The sequence below is a fragment of the Phocoena phocoena genome, chromosome 2, assembly GCF_963924675.1.
Source record: "Phocoena phocoena chromosome 2, mPhoPho1.1, whole genome shotgun sequence".
In the NCBI taxonomy this organism is placed as follows: domain Eukaryota; kingdom Metazoa; phylum Chordata; class Mammalia; order Artiodactyla; family Phocoenidae; genus Phocoena; species Phocoena phocoena.
In genome coordinates this window covers 104,759,476-104,775,701 of record NC_089220.1, presented here as the reverse complement: position 1 = coordinate 104,775,701, position 16,226 = coordinate 104,759,476, and positions in this window count along the sequence as shown.

Genomic DNA, 16,226 nt, shown 5'->3' with positions numbered 1-16,226 from the left:
ACAAAGGCAGGCAGAGGACATGGGGAGGAGTCCTGTTCTGGGAATGCTCCATAGGGTCCTGCTTAGTTACATTGCCTCTAACCAAGTGAGAATGATTTTATTACTTACAATGGTTTTAAAAATGTAAATTGTATTTATAATACAAATTGTAAGCAGTGAATTCCAGTGAATGTGATGGTTTTAATAGTTGATGCATATCCAATTTAAAACACTGTGCTTTGAGATAGAGGGATTTAAGAGGTGTATCATTCTGTATTCTAGCTTCAGTTGGGACCAGGCCTCTGGAATCCTTTGGCAATTCAGCAGCCTCCCTGTTCCAAGCACCTTCTCACCCTCCTCTGGGTCTTTGTACTAGCAAACTACCCTTGTAACTCATGGGAAACCTCTAATTGACTCAGCTGCTCCAAGGTTTGGGGGCTTAATCTGCTGCCCCTCCCAGGACCATTTATAACTGAAAAGACAAATGAGAGCCATAGATGCTGCTATTAGAAGGAGGATGGACTTTCGGGCATGAGGAGCATGTATTTCAGGCGCACCTCAATCATTATCATGAACACAGCGTGCACATAACACACATACACACCATATTCTGCAAGGAAAACAGAGCCATTTACCAAAAATAAATAAATAAATAAAAGCATTACAAAAACTTACAAAGTAAGAGAGGGAATCAAAGGCAGTGGGAAAATAAGAAGAGAAAAATAAGTTGATTCTAAGGAGATTAACATTTCAAACAGATGTTAAATCCTTTATTCTTACTATTATTTTCATTATTATAAAGATGATATAACACTCTAGGAAGTGGGGAAATTGACAAGAATAGTTCCCATAATCCTTTCCCCAATACGGAAGTTGCTGTTTTAAAAACTTTTTTGTTTCAACAATCTGATTATATAGACTAAGAAACTCTTATTTAGGAAAATTAACTTGCTCATGATGACACAGCTCATACAGAACTCCTCAAAACCCATCTAAGAAGGCTGATAAATTATATTGGAGTATTCTCTACTGATTTTTAAGTGCCATCAAGTTATGCCAGCCTGTGTCTAATAAAGACTCTATGATCAGTACATTCCATTGGGCTTACTTTAGGAATGACAGCTCTTCCCGGACATCTCTGAAGCTCTAGAACAAATTATAAAAGCAGAACTGGGCCAGACTCCAGGATTCCAATCTCTAAGCCCAGCCCTTCCCCTACTGCACTCTGCTACTTTGTTGAATTTTTAAGTCTAGAATGGGTCCTGTTAACAGTTTTCTCTGAATGATTTATTCTCTTAGATGAGGATGACAACTTCTTTTCATGTGAAAATAAATTTAGGTCGGGAAAGAAAAGAAACAGCTCCATGACACAGTTGGTATTATGGCCCTTTGATTGTAGATGAGGAAACCAAGGCCCAGAATATTGAGTGGAGAGGTTGAGTCAGTCCCTATTACAGGACTATGAACCTCCCAAGCCCGTGCTCTCAAACACTACACCGAGGGTAGAAAACAAGAGAGAGTCACGCTACTGCTCCTCAATTCTTTGTTTTGCCAGATGTTGCTAATTAATCACAATACTCTTCTCTTGAGTCCAAACTCAACCTCAGACTCCTTCGGAACACAGGACTCTAGGCAATCACTGCCAACCAATGGGAATTGATATAATGTGAAACCTACTGGCCAACCTGGCACGACGGTATATTTCTTCCCTGAACTAGGCTCATCCAATGGGTAGAGCACTGCAAACTTGCCTGTACCACTTATGTGAGTCTGTGAGCAAGTCCCTTAAACTTTCAAAGCTTCATTCTCTACATTATGGGGTTGAGGGAACAATACTATCCCCTTGATGCGTAGGGTTGATGTGAGGCACACAAATGAGAAAATACATGTAAAAGCACTTGGGAAACTGTTCAAATGTAAGGATGATCATAATAATTAGTTTTACAGATGAGAAAAACTGGTTTTACTTACAGAATTCATCACCCCTTTAGGTATTTTATTTTTAACCTACTTTTTAGGAAAAAAAAAACAAAATGTATTTATTTATTTATTTTTGGCTGTGTCGGGTCTTCAGGTCTTCGTTGTTGCATGCGGGCGTCCGCTAGTGGCGGGGAGCGGGGGCTACTCTTTGTTGCGGTGCACGGGCTTCTCATTGCGGTGGCTTTTCTTGTTGCGGAGCACGGGCTTCGGTAATTGTGGCTTGCAGGCTCTAGAGCACAGGCTCAGTAGCTGTGGGCCACGGGCTTAGTTGCTCGCAGCATGTGGGATCTTCCCAGACCAGGGATCGAACCCGTGTCCCCTGCATTGGCAGGTGGATTCTTAACCACTGCGCCACCAAGGAAGTCCCTTTGTGGGACTTTATGGGGTATGGCAGAAGATCAAGAGGAGAGGGGGAACAGGACATGTGATCCATAGGTCTTGTTTTAACCTGCTTTTTAAAACAAAGTTTAACATACTTTCATTGCTAATTATCTCACTGATAGCATGGACACACAGAAGGGAGGGGGGAAGTTTGCTAAATTGTGCCGTGAAGTTCTGCTAAAGATTTTTTTTTTTTCCCAGTTTCTCCCTTTCTTACAGTAAGGACATTGCTACCTGCCCTAACACATGAAGTTGCTTTCAACTACTGTGAAGGCAGTCTGGCTTCTAACATCCTTTTCATTTCTTGAGTGGCCTTGACTCCATACCTTCCCCTGCTCACCACCACTGGGAAATTGAGGAGGGGCATGATTTACAAAGGCATGAGCAAGGTGAAAGTGCCACCAAAAAAAAAGTGGCCTACCCCAGGGTTAAAAATTGATGGGAAACTCTTCCCACCTGGGCTTGCAGGCGCACGGGAGAGAGTGGTTCCTGGAACCTGGAGAGCATGGCCGCTGGAGAAGGCTGCCAGCCAGGAGCTGGAACTTTGGCAGATGAGTGAATGCAGCCTGTGGCACTCTGTGAGCCAGCAGAAAGCAAACCAGAACTTGGAAGGCAAGGATGCTGTTGGTGTGGCCCATGTGCTCTGTCTTCTGGGCACAGAGAGATGGAGAAGGGGGAGACTGGGGTGCACAGAAGGCACCCAGGGTGGCAGGCATTCAGGAAGACAAGTAGAGTGGTATTTGGAGGAATGAGATTTATTTGGGGGTTTGGCAGAAGATCAAGAGGAGAGGGGGAACAGGACACGTGATTCCTAGGTCTTGTTTTAAAGATTTATTCAAGTATAGTTGATTTACAATGTTGTGTTAATTTCTGCTGTACAGCAAAGTTGAGAAGAGTATCCTCATATCTTGGAGAGGTGCCAGAATGAATCAGTCTCCTGGAGGTGACATAGGGACCCAACATGAAGCTTTGAAATCAACCGTGCATTCTCCTAGGCTCTCTGAGCTCCCTTTGAAGCAAGTGAAATTGCCAGAAAGCTAAATATCTGTACTGAACTTCCTTAGTTCCTAAGGGAAACGCCTTCCTAGGGCAGTGGCTTAATGCTCTATCCTCAATATTTTTAAAAGAAACATATAACTGATAAATAGCACTGTACAAGTTTAAGGTATACAATGTGTTGATTTGATACACTTATATGTTGTGAAATTATTACCACCATACATTAGCTAACACCTCCATCACCTCACATAATTACCATTTCTTTCTTATGATGAGAACATTTAAGATCTACTCTCTTAGCAACTTGCAAGTATACAATACAGTATTGTCAACTATAGTCATCCTACTGTACGGTAGGTTCTCAGAACTTCATCTTATAACTGAAAGTTCATACCCTTTGACTAACATCTCCCCATTTCCCCCACCTGCCAGCTCCTGATACTACCGTTCTACTCTCTGTTTTTATGAGTTAGGTTTTTTAGATTACACATGTACTTGAGAACATACAGTGTTTGACTTTCTTTGTCTGACTTATTTCACTTAGCAGAAAGACCTTAAGGTCCAGCCATGTTGTCTCAAATGGCAGGATTTCCTTCTTTCTCATGGCTGAAAACATTCCATTGTATATACATGCCATATCTTCCTTATCCATTCATCTATTGATGGACACTTAGGTTGTTTCCATACCTTGGCTATTGTGAATCGTGCTGCAATAAACATGAAAGTGCAGATGTTTCTTTGAGATCTTGTTTTTATTTCCTTTGGATATACACCCAGAAGTGAGATTGCTGGATCATGTGACAGTTTTATTTTTAATTTTTTGAGGAACCTCCATACTGTTTTCCATAGCAGCTGTACCAATTAACAATCCACCCACAGTGCACAAGGGTTCCCTTTTCTCCACATCCTTGCCAATGCTTGTTATCTCTTGTCTTTTTGATGATAGCCATTCTAGCAGGTGTGAGGTGATATCTCATTGTGGTTTTAATTTGCATTTCCCTGGTGATTAGTGATGTTGGACATTTTTCATATACCTGTTGGCCATTTGTATGTCTTCTTTGGAAGTATATCTATTCATTTCCTCTGTCCATTTTTTGGTCAGATTGATTTTTTTTTATTGCTGTTGAATTGTATGAGTTCTGTATATATTTTGGATATTAACCCCTTACCAGATACATGATTTGCAAATATTTTCTCCCATCCCATACGTTGCCTTTTCATTTTGTTGATTGTTTCTTTTGTTGTGCAGAACCTTTTTAGTTTGATGTGGTTCTACAATTAATTTTTGCTTTTGTTGCTTGTGCTTTTGGTGTCATATCCAAAATGTCATTGCCAATACCCATGTCAAGGATCTTCTACCTGTGTTTCCTTTGAAGCATTTCATTGTTTCAGGTCTTATGTTTGTCTTTAATCCATTTCAAGTAACTTTTATGAATGGTGCAAAATAGAGGTCTAATTTCATTCTTATGCATGTGGGTATCCAGTTTTCCCAACACCATTTAGTGAAAAGACTGTCCTTTTCCCATTGAGGATTTGTGGCTCCGTTGTCAAATATTAGTTGACCATACATGTGAGGGTTTATTTCTGTCTCTCTATTCTGTTCCATTGCTCTATGTGTCTCTTTTTATGCCAGTGCCATACTGTTTTGATTACTATAGCTTTGAAATAAGGAAGTGTGATTTCAGTATAGTTTGAAATCAGGAAGTGTGATTTTCCAGCTTTGTTCTTTCTCAGGATTGCTTTGGCTATTCAGGGACTTTTGTGGTTCCATATGAATTTAGGATTGTTTTTCTGCACCTGTTGGGATAATCATATGATTTTTTCCTTTATTATATTAATTTAGGGTTTCACATTTATTGATTTGCATATGTTGAAACATCCTTGCATTCCTGGAATAAATCCCAGGTGATCATGGTGTATGATCCTTTTAATGTACTGTTAAATTCAGTTTGCTAGTATTTTGTTGAGAATTTTTTTTAACATCTTTATTGGAGTATAATTGCTTTACAATGGTGTGTTAATTTCTGCTTTATAACAAAGTGGATCAGTTATACATATACATATGTTCCCATATCTCTTCCCTCTTGCGTCTCCCTCCCTCCCACCCTCCCTATCCCACCCCTCTAGGTGGTCACAAACCACCTAGCTGATCTCCCTGTGCTATGTGGCTGCTTCCCACTAGCTATCTATTTTACGTTTGGTAGTGTATTATGTCCATGCCACTCTCTCATTTTGTCACAGCTTACCCTTCCCCCTCCCCATATCCTCAAGTCCATGCTCTAGTAGGTCTGTGTCTTTATTCCCATCTTACCCCTAGGTTCTTCATGACCTTTTTTTTTTTCTTAGATTCCATATATATGTGTTAACATACGGTATTTGTTTTTCTCTTTCTGACTTACTTCAGTCTGTATGACAGACTCTAGGTCCATCCACCTCACTACAAATAACTCAATTTCGTTTCTTTTTATGGCTGAGTAATATTCCATTGTGTATATGTGCCACATCTTCTTTATCCATTCATCTGATGATGGACACTTAGGTTGCTTCTATGTCGTGGCTATTGTAAATAGAGCTGCAATGAACATTTTGGTACATGACTCTTTTTGAATTACGGTTTTCTCAGGGTATATGCCCAGTAGTGGGATTGCTGGGTCATATGGTAGTTCTATTTGTAGTTTTTTAAGGAACCTCCATACTGTTCTCCATAGTGGCTGTATCAATTTACATTCCCACCAGCAGTGCAAGAGTGTTCCCTTTTCTCCACACCCTCTCCAGCATTTATTGTTTGTAGATTTTTTGATGATGGCCATTCTGACCGGTGTGAGATGATATCTCATTGTAGTTTTGATTTGCATTTCTCTAATGATTAATGATGTTGAGCATTCTTTCATGTGTTTGTTGGCAATCTGTATATCTTCTTTGGAGAAATGTCTATTTAAGCCTGTAGTTTTCTTTTCTTGCAGTGTCCTTACCTGGCTTTGATATCAGGGTAATGTTGGCCTTGTAAAATGAGTTTGGAAGTGTTCCCTTTTCTTCAGTTTTTGGGAGGAGTTTGAGGATAACTGGTCTTAATTATTTGGGTGTTTGGTAGAATTCACCAGTGAATCCATCTTGTCCTGGCATTTTCTTTGTTGGGAGGTTTTTGATTACTGCTACAATCTCCTTACATGTTATTGGTGTGCTCACATGTTTTATTTTTTTCATGAATCAGTCTTGGTAGGTTGGATGTCTCCAGGAATTTACCCATTTTTTTCTAGGTAATTCAATTTGTTGGCATATAACTGTTCATAGTATTCTCTAATGATCCTTTTTATTTCTGTGGTATTAATTGTAATGTCTCCTCTTTCATTTACGATTTTGTTTATTTGAGTGCCTGTTTATCTTTTCAAAAACTAGCTCTTAGTATTGTTAATCTTTTCTATTTTTCTCTTGTCTCTGTTTCATTTCTTTCTGCTCTGATCTTTGTTATTTCCTTCCTTCTGATAACTTTGGGCTTAGTTTCTACCTTTCTTTTTAGTTTCTTGAGCATAATATTGGCTATTGTATTTATAAGATGTTTTATGTAAGCCTCTTGGTAACCACAAAGCAAAAGCCTGCAGTAGATTCACACAAGATAAAGGGAAGGGAATCAAAACATACCACTGTGGAAAATCATCAGTTCAAAAAGTAAGGCAGCAAAAGAGGAAGAAAGGAAGAAGGGAACTACAAAATAGCCAGAAAAAAATTAATAAGATGGCATTAATAAGTCCTTACTTATCAGTAACTGCTATAAATGTAACTGGATTAAATTCTCCAGTTAAAAGGGATAGAGTGGCTGGATGGAAAAAAGCAACAACAGGATCCAATTATATGCTGCCTACAAGAGATTTACTTTAGCTTTAAGGGCACACATAGGCTCAAAGTGAAGGGATGGGAAAAGATATTCCATTTTAAGTGAAACTAAAAGAGAGCAGGAATAGCTATACTTTTATTAGACAAAACAGACTTTAAGCTAGAAATGGTAACAAGAGTCAAAAAAGGTCATTATATAGTGATTCATCAAGAAGCTGTGACAATCGTAAATATAGATGTACCCAACATTGGAGCACCTAACTGTATTAAGCAAATACTAACAGATCTGAAGGGAGAAATAGACAATACAATAATAGTAGGGGCCTTCAGTATCCCACTTTCAACAATGGATAGATCATCCAGACAGAAAATCAACAAGGAAACTTGTTCCCTGTTGAAACAGGGTTCTATTGGGTTTGAATAGAACATTTCTTCCAACAGTAGCAGAATACACATTTTTCTCGAGTGTACGTGGAACATTCTGTAGGATTGATCATAATGATAGGCGACAAAACAAGACTTAGAAAATTTCAAAAGACTGAAATCGTACCAAGTATCTTTTCTGACCACAGTAGTATGAAACCAGAAATCAGTAACATAAGGAGAGCTGGAAAATTCACAAATATGTGGAAATTATACAACATAGTCTTGAACAACCCATGGGTCAAAGAAGAAATCAAAATGGAAATTTAAAAATCTCTTGAAACAAACAAAAATGGAAAGACAAGCCAAAACCTATGGGCTGAAGCTAAAGCAGATCTAAAATGGAAATTTTATAGTGATAAATGCCTACATAAAGAAAAAAGAAAGATCTCAAAATGTCCTCAGTGTTTTAACAAGGTTTGAGCTTTCTGAAAAGTCACTCCAAGAACATTTATTACCTTAAGTTTCTTCCCGATATAATGATGATCATTGTGTTGTTCAAAGAGTGTACCAAGAGTTCTTGAAGAATCAGTATTTATCATGTGTGATCGCTAAACCACTTGCATCAAAATTACCAGGAATGGGTATTGAAAATGTGGATTCCTAGGCCCTGGTCAAGACCCACTGAGTCAGAATTGCAGGGGTATCTCAGGAAGCTGTTTTACAGAGGCTTACCAGGTCACTCCTAGGGACCCTACATTTTGAGAACCACAGTTTTAGAGTTTTGCACCAGAGCAAACAGCGTTCCTGTAGACCTAAATGATTGTGATTATCTCATATGATTTTGAACTCTATGGTTTTATGGTTCAGGCATCTCTCTTCTTTTCTTACTTAGCTGTAACCCTTTTATCCTTGTTTTGTTTAAGTGTATATGTAAGTCACCTTCAACATTTTTAGAAGTTGACAGGGTATGGATAATTAAAGAATAAAGTTAGAGTATTATAAAATAATAGTCCCCCCACCCCACCCCCTGCTGTTGTTGACTTATATATATTTGTTTCAGACCATGCAGGTTTTTTTTTAAGTGAATTTTTACTTTTGGATAAAGTTGTTTGCAACTTGCACCTTTCACTTAAAAGCTCACATTCTGACTCATCCATTTCCACACTACAGTGTGACCCCAGGCCTGCATTCCCAGCATCCACAAGCAATTACACTTATATTTAAAAAGGTGTTTCATTTCCTAGGTATCTTTCTCAAGGTCTGCAGGGGGACCAGTTGTGAGCACGGAAGGCAAAGCTCATGGGGGAAGAGTTCCCAGAGAGGCTGTGTGTTGTCACCACAGGTCTAGCGCCCTGGCGTTCTTTATACCAAACACATTTCCCAGGGGCTCTTGCAAAGTAAAAATGCAGTGAAGATAGTCATCTATCCTTAGTATCTGCCCAACTTGGTTTCAAGTCCTGGCTTGGTCCCTTACTGCTGTATAACTAACTCTGGATGTAATTCTTAACCTCTTAAGCTTTGGTTTCAGAGATTTCAATAGAGGAAATAATAGCGTTTAGTGACAGATTGGATAAAGCAGGTGAAGATGAAGAATGAAGTCAGGATGATGCTGAGACTGTTTTTTTGGAGGTCAGAAAAAAAGAGTTATTCCAATGAGCACTCTCTGGGGACCTTAATATGTTTGGGCACAACAAATTCAAGGGGCAAATTCCAATTTTAGGATCCTCAGAGCCCTTGTCAAATTGTCATCTAGTTTCCCTTTACAGCTGTCCACTGACCTGTCATAGTAGGGATCACTAATGCAGTTGTTAGCAAACTGCAGCCAGTGGGCCAAGACTAGCCCACGTCCCTTTTTTGTAAATAAAGCTTTATTGGAGCACAGTCATATCCATTCATCATTGATTCATGCGTTATCTATGGTTGGTGTCACGCTGCAACAGCGGAGTTAAATTGTTGCAACAGAGACCAAGTGGCCCACAGAGCCTAAAATATTTACTATCGAGTCCTTTACCGAAAACGTTTGCTGACTCTTGCTCCAAGACCAGGTTTTCTTGCCCCACCTGTCTCTCCCCTCAGGGCCTTTGGAGGAGATTGGCTGATCTGAGACATTCTTTTGATGAAGTTGTTCCTGGTGTCAGCCCTCACCTATAGTGTTCTCTTTTTAGCATCGGCCTTTAAAAGCCATGTCCTAAGAAGGAAGCAATGTAGAAACTGAAGGCAGAATCAATAGGGTGCATCTTGGATTGTGGAAATTTTCCCTTCACTCAAGTCATACTGTATTGACAAAACACCTACAGAGACTGAACGTACTTCTGCAGTTGGTAGAACTGAAAACAGCTTTTGCTCACAGACCTCCTTCCTGGTCAGTAGGATCAGCATTCTCAAATTAGAAGGAAGGCAGAGATAGAGGTAAGAATGGTGGGGGGGTGTGGGGTGGCATCCACTATGACAATTCAGGGGCCACTGCTTTTCCCTTGGGCCTATTATGTATCTTATCTCTGCAATGAAGACTTGAACATCTTGGGGGTGCAGGCAAGTCCTTTAAGGCTAATGAAAGTTGAGGGATAAAAGCAGAGTCCTGTTGCTGCTTAGACCAAATATTAACCAGATCTGATGGATGGGCTGCCTTGGAGGACCCCCTCCACCCCCTCCAGTTTACTGTGGAGACCCAGTGACGGAGAGCTTTGGTGTCTCCTGAGGTTGACTCCACACTCCAGATCCCAGCCTCCTCTGCCTGGGCAGGACACCTCCCAAGCCTTCACAGTTAGTTAGCTGTGACTAACCCTCGCAGCTAAGTCAGCGTTTCCTCCCCCTGTGCCTGCTTTCCACGCTTCCCCTCCTTCCGCCACACTGTTCCTTCTGTTCTTGCTCCCCTTCGTCTCCCTTCATCTTTGGTGGGCAAACCCCCATTCCTCCTCCAAACTCAATTTAACATCTCCTCTGCTGTGAATCTTTGCCTGCCACATGGAATCTCCTCTCTCTGACCCTGGAATATTCTTCTACTCTGTTGTAGCCTCACTCAGATGGTGTATTTGCATTTTTATCTCCTGCTCCCTTTGATAGTACTCGAGGACTACATCTTTTTCGGTTTTGTATCCCAGTTTCTAGCACAGAATCTGGCACACAGAGAGCACCAGTAAATGCAGAGCAATAAAGCTTCAAGGTTATGAGCAGGAGCGAACTACTTAACCTGTTTAAGCCTCAGACATAGGATCACCGTGAGGATGAAATGAACTGATGAGGTGTGGTGCTTAGCAGGGTGCCTGATACACACTAAAGTCTCAGTGTCAGCTGCTGCTGTTACTAATAATACCCTCCAATTCTTTTTTTTTTTTTTTTTTTTTTTTCGGTACGCGGGCCCCTCACTGCCGTGGCCTCTCCCGCTGCGGAGCACAGGCCCCGGACGCGCAGGCCCAGCGGCCACGGCTCACGGGCCCAGCCGCTCCGCGGCACGCGGGATCCTCCAGGACCGGGGCACGAACCCGCGCCCCCTGCATCGGCAGGCGGACTCCCAACCACTGCGCCACCAGGGAAGCCCCAATTCTTTAATTAGCTAATATCATAAACAAAAGTACTGATGATAACAACACAATGACTGAATAACTTGGTGGGTGAATGCTTACTTCATGCTCTTGCATTCCCTTGATGGGGCCGTTGACAACGACCAGCGTGCTACCTAAATGGAAAAGCTGTCCTTAGTCGTGAGGGACCTGGCTTCTTCCAAAGCTTCTCCCCACTTGGGCGAAGTTTGGCATCTCTGAACTTTTCTTCAATCAGGTCAAGCGATTCTGTGCAGGGGGGAACCAACACCAAAGGCCAAGGAATGGGCTCCAACACCCCAACTCATTAATATCATCAGCATCCTAACAAATGGGAGGCTGGAGAGCCAGACTGAGCAGCCACTTGGTCACATGGCGGGGGTCTGCCCTGGGGCCCTGTGCACATTGAGCGGATGGGCACAAGTGCCATCCATATTTCTCTACACAGCTCCGGCCCCCATCTCCCATGTCAGCCTGCTGAGCGGGCTTGGCTGAGGTTCTCGTGCTTCCCAGAGAAGATTTATTCCTCAAGACTGACCTACATGGATGTATGTATCTAAGTTCACAAAAGCTTGAGTTTGATGGCAAGCAACAAAAGGTCAGAGGAAAAGCAGGCAAGGCGTTTAAATCAAAATGATGAAACTGGGTAATTTCATTAGCAACAGTTGTATTTACTGGAAGTCACAGATGGCGCAGTTTAGCTCATAGCCAAGTTTTTAGGACAAAATAAGAATGAAGAAAGAAATATTTCAAGGGAGAGGTGGTTAAAAATTAAATAGGCACCAGATGGCTCAAGATTGTCCTTCCTATAAATTTGGTGAACGAAGGCATGCTGAATCCAAAGGCTTTCTGAATGGGATTAGAGCTTGGAAAAGGGATTTAAGAATATATAAATAAGGCTTTGAAAAGAGAGATATTAAGTGTGGAATTATATGGAGTGCAGGTGACAATTATATAAATCATCTTACATTTTATTTATTTAGCATTTATTGAGAACCTACTGTGTGCCAGGTCCTATTTTTAATGTCTGCTATGATGCAAAGGAAGGTTGTATTTTCCTGGAAAGCTCCTTGCCCGGGCTAAGAGAGGGAAAACATGGCTTTGAAATGCATTTGGTTATGGAGACACACTTGTTTGTCCTCTGGTGCATTCAGTGAGAAGTACTGGATGATTTCCCATCTCTCAGAGATGAAAATCTGAACTCTTTACCATGCGTGGAGCCCTTCGTGAGCTAGTTTACTTGTCTGTGTTTGGAGTTCTCAAAGCTGCTATGTATCAGACTGTCCGAGGGACCTGCGTTTCAACAAGCGACTCGGTTCATGCTATTGCACACTAAGGGTTGGGAAATGCTCTTCTAGACCATTCTCTCACCTGTCCTCATCATACCTTCTGTTGTGTTCCCTGAACTCCCAAGTCTCATGCTCTTACACATGGTGTCACCTAAAGCACTTCTCCCATTTTGTCCTCATGTTCACCTCCCAGGTCTCAGCTTAAGAAAGAAATCTCTGGAAACACCTTTCTTGCTACCAGGGGCCAGACCATGTAGAGCCAGTGTAAGGATTTTGACTGTTACTCTGAGTGGATTGGGGGTCTTCGCAAGGTTTTGAACAGAGGAGAAACAAGATGTGATGTGTGTTTAGCAGGCTCATTCTGAGAGTTTCAGTTCTAGTAATAATAAACTGTCTTTTATTGGACTAAGCTTCCTGCTGGTATAAACTATGGACACTATATGAAACGCTTGTTTGAAGGCACTGGAAAGTAATGCATAACAGGCAGAAGCTGGAAGGGACGTGACATTTGAAATACAGGAACAGTGTTGGATGGGGCTCCCATCTTAAGTCCTTTCTCTTGAGGGCACTTTTCAGTCTGTGCATTGCCGGTGGAGGAGCTCAAGGGGAAAGCCACTCACTCACTATCAGGGCTGCCAGAGCAACTGGTAATTGAGGCAGGATATATTGGAAAGTGATGACCATCAAAGCTGCATACAAACTTCCCTCCACTCCTGGGCTGCCCCCTGAATTGTGCATCTACAGGATGAGATTTCAGGAGTGCAGAAGGAAAATGACAGTAGCTCACTGTAAGAGCTCAGCAGAAATTTCTGCCCTCTGGAGGGAGGCTGCGTTGGGAGTTGAAAACTGCTGAGGCTTGGAGGGACTGGGTAAACCCCTTGGGCTTGCCATTAAAATCCCAGAAAGACCACATGCTACAGTAAAGACCACATTTTAGGACTAAGGCGCTGAAATAGACCTGCTCTAACAAAGCCTAAATCTAAGCTTCCACAGTTCAAGGTGATCCACTGGTAATTTAAATATCTTCGGGGACAAAACTCAGCACTCTTCAGAGGAGGCTCTACGATGCATCGTTCAAAACATCTGTATACATTTAAATGATAGAATTCCCTAGGTAGAAGAGGTTGGGAATGTATGCATTTTAAGATTTTCTATCCTTTGCCCGTTTCTTTGATTTCTTATCTATTGAAAAGAAATCTCTATCCTTATTAACTCATTTCATACTACGTAATACCTTACTGTATATACTTTCGATCATCAGGGTTTAAAGATCGAATACCCAGTGATGCTTCCAGTGTTATTGTCTGGTGTAGTGGGAAGCTATCTACTTAACTTTGGGTCACAATCCACGTTTTCTCTGTAACTTTAGTTCTGTTTCCCTTTATACTCTCAGACATTACCTTAATTCTTGATAATTTCATTATAGACCTATGTGGTGTTTACAGTATTTTGGCCTCCTGATTCCTTGAGCTCCTGTCGTTAATGATTCTGTCCCACCCTAATTCAGCCACTCGCTTTCAAGGCGAAACCCCAGACCTTGTCGTTATTAGTAACTGCCATGCTTCCAACCATTACAAGTGCAAACATCCGTTGCTCTGACTTTCTCTCTATCTTACATCCTTTCCTACAGCAGCTCCAACCTCCCTTCACTTGTTAGTCATGATTCACCTACATTACATCTCTCTCTAACTTTCCAGAAGGCTTCTCTCTCCTTACCATTTCAGTTCTTTTGCATACCCCTACCTCTCTTACTCATCTCCCACTTCTGCATTCTGGCTTGATTCACCACAAACCTGATCAAATTCAACTATTTGTCTCCTATAGTCCTGTGCCTTTGCAGCTGGACAAAAACACAAAACCAGAGCTGAGGACTTCAGAAGAGTCCTCCATGATGTTTTCTCTCCCACGCTCTGAGATAGCTATTGCTACTCTAGCCTTTCTCCTTAAAGCCCTCAGCTCTCTTCCTCATTCTTCCTTTCATACTTTGCATCCTGTTACACTGAAAAAAAATTAAAGATAGAAGGAATCAGCAAAGGACTTCCCTAGACTCACCAACACATCTCCCCACCTTCCATTCTGTGCCCATTTACTCTCCTGGTGATCTGGACAGAAAGCCCATAAGTCACATCCCTTCCCTGGGGCACTACTTTTTTTTTTTTTTTTGCGGTACACGGGCCTCTCACTGTTGTGGCCTCTCACTGTGGAGCACAGGCTCCAGACATGCAGGCTCAGCGGCCATGGCTCACGGGCCCAGCCGCTCCGCGGCATGTGGGATCTTCCCGGACCGGGGCACGAACCCGTGTCCCCTGCATCGGCAGGCGGACTCTCAACCACTGCGCCACCAGGGAAGCCCGGGCACTACTTCTTGGGCCTACAGCTCTAGTGCTTCTTTTGTTTCTCCTAACGTCAGCTGTTTACCTCTCCACTTGATCATTCCCAATAGCATACGGATCTACCTTAAAAATAAAAAGTCTGTTTCCACTTTAACTGCTGCCATGTCACAGCCAATCTTCAAAACGCCATGTCTGGTTGCTGCCCAGTGTATCTCTTGATCTCCATCATCTTAGCAGCAGTCTCAGAATTGTGTATCAGGTTATTTATTACATCGTCTTTTTATTTCTTCTTTAAGCAGCATTATATTTCAGTGGAGTTATGGGTAATCATGATTTTCTTCCTTTTACTTATTCTTTCTGAATTTTCTATGATGAATATGCAATACTTTGGTCAAAGTGGGAAACAATAAAATTATATAAAAAGAAACACCATATTTTGTGAATAATTTACAATCAGTTTTTATAGCAAAAATTGGCAGTGGGTTGTAGTGGAATGGGCATTGGGACTGGGGCCAGTTCTACTCCTGACTTGCTCCTGAGAAGCCACTTAAATTCTCTGAATTTTAGGTTCCTCAGCTATGAAGGGGAGAAACTGCCATTTTCCCAACCTTCCTTTCAACAAGGATTTTAAAAGAAAAATGCGTGTGAATATGCTTTGGGGGCTGTACCAGTACAGGCCGTTATCCCTCCTTCCCGACATTAGTTGTGAGCTACATGGACATCTTCCTTTTGCTGATGAGGAAATGGGGGGTAATAAGATGGAGCTGGTTTAAAGCCACATCAGAGGTGAGCACTAATGAGACTAGCTTTTCATGCTTCTTGGCCAGGTTCTTCTCTGTGTCCTGAGTTCTTCATCTATCCCATATCCAAAATATACAATATGGAGTCTTCTCCTCTCCATCAAAGATGACTGTAAGGGCTGACTGGTAAGGAAGAGTGCTGTGAAGGCACCTTAGACCACCGGATGCTATGGAGATATTGACTGAAGGCCGCTGAAGGCATTTGGGTTTTTAATGTCTGTTAGACCATGTGGGACCTTCATAGAGATCGGCCTAATAGCTTTGTTGTACGGCAAAGTTGTGATCTGGGATTTCCAGCACCCAGGCCTGCTTGGGTGCTGGCACTCTGACTCATGTGTATGCAGAACGTGGAGTGTGTGTGTCAGTTGTTTGATTCTTACTCTGTTCTTTATTTCCTTCCTTTTCTTCTCCTGACTTGGCTTGGATTTCTAACAAGTAGGGAGGGGAAACCTCACTGATACCTCAGAGGGAATAGCTTTGGTGCATCCCCAGGCATGACGCATTCCCCACGTTGATTGCCTGCTGGGTGAAGAAGTACTTCCTTTCCTTTCATTGTAGGAAAAATATGGGGCACGAGAGGATGGTCACATCCCAGGACTCGGGTGTAGTCGTTGGGACCGGCCGCCAAGTGAGGGTCCTTGACTTTGTGCAGGAAAGAACTGAAGAGCAGGCCATCTTCACTGTAAAGTGAAGGCAGGTTTATTTAGAGAGCTACACATTCCATAGACA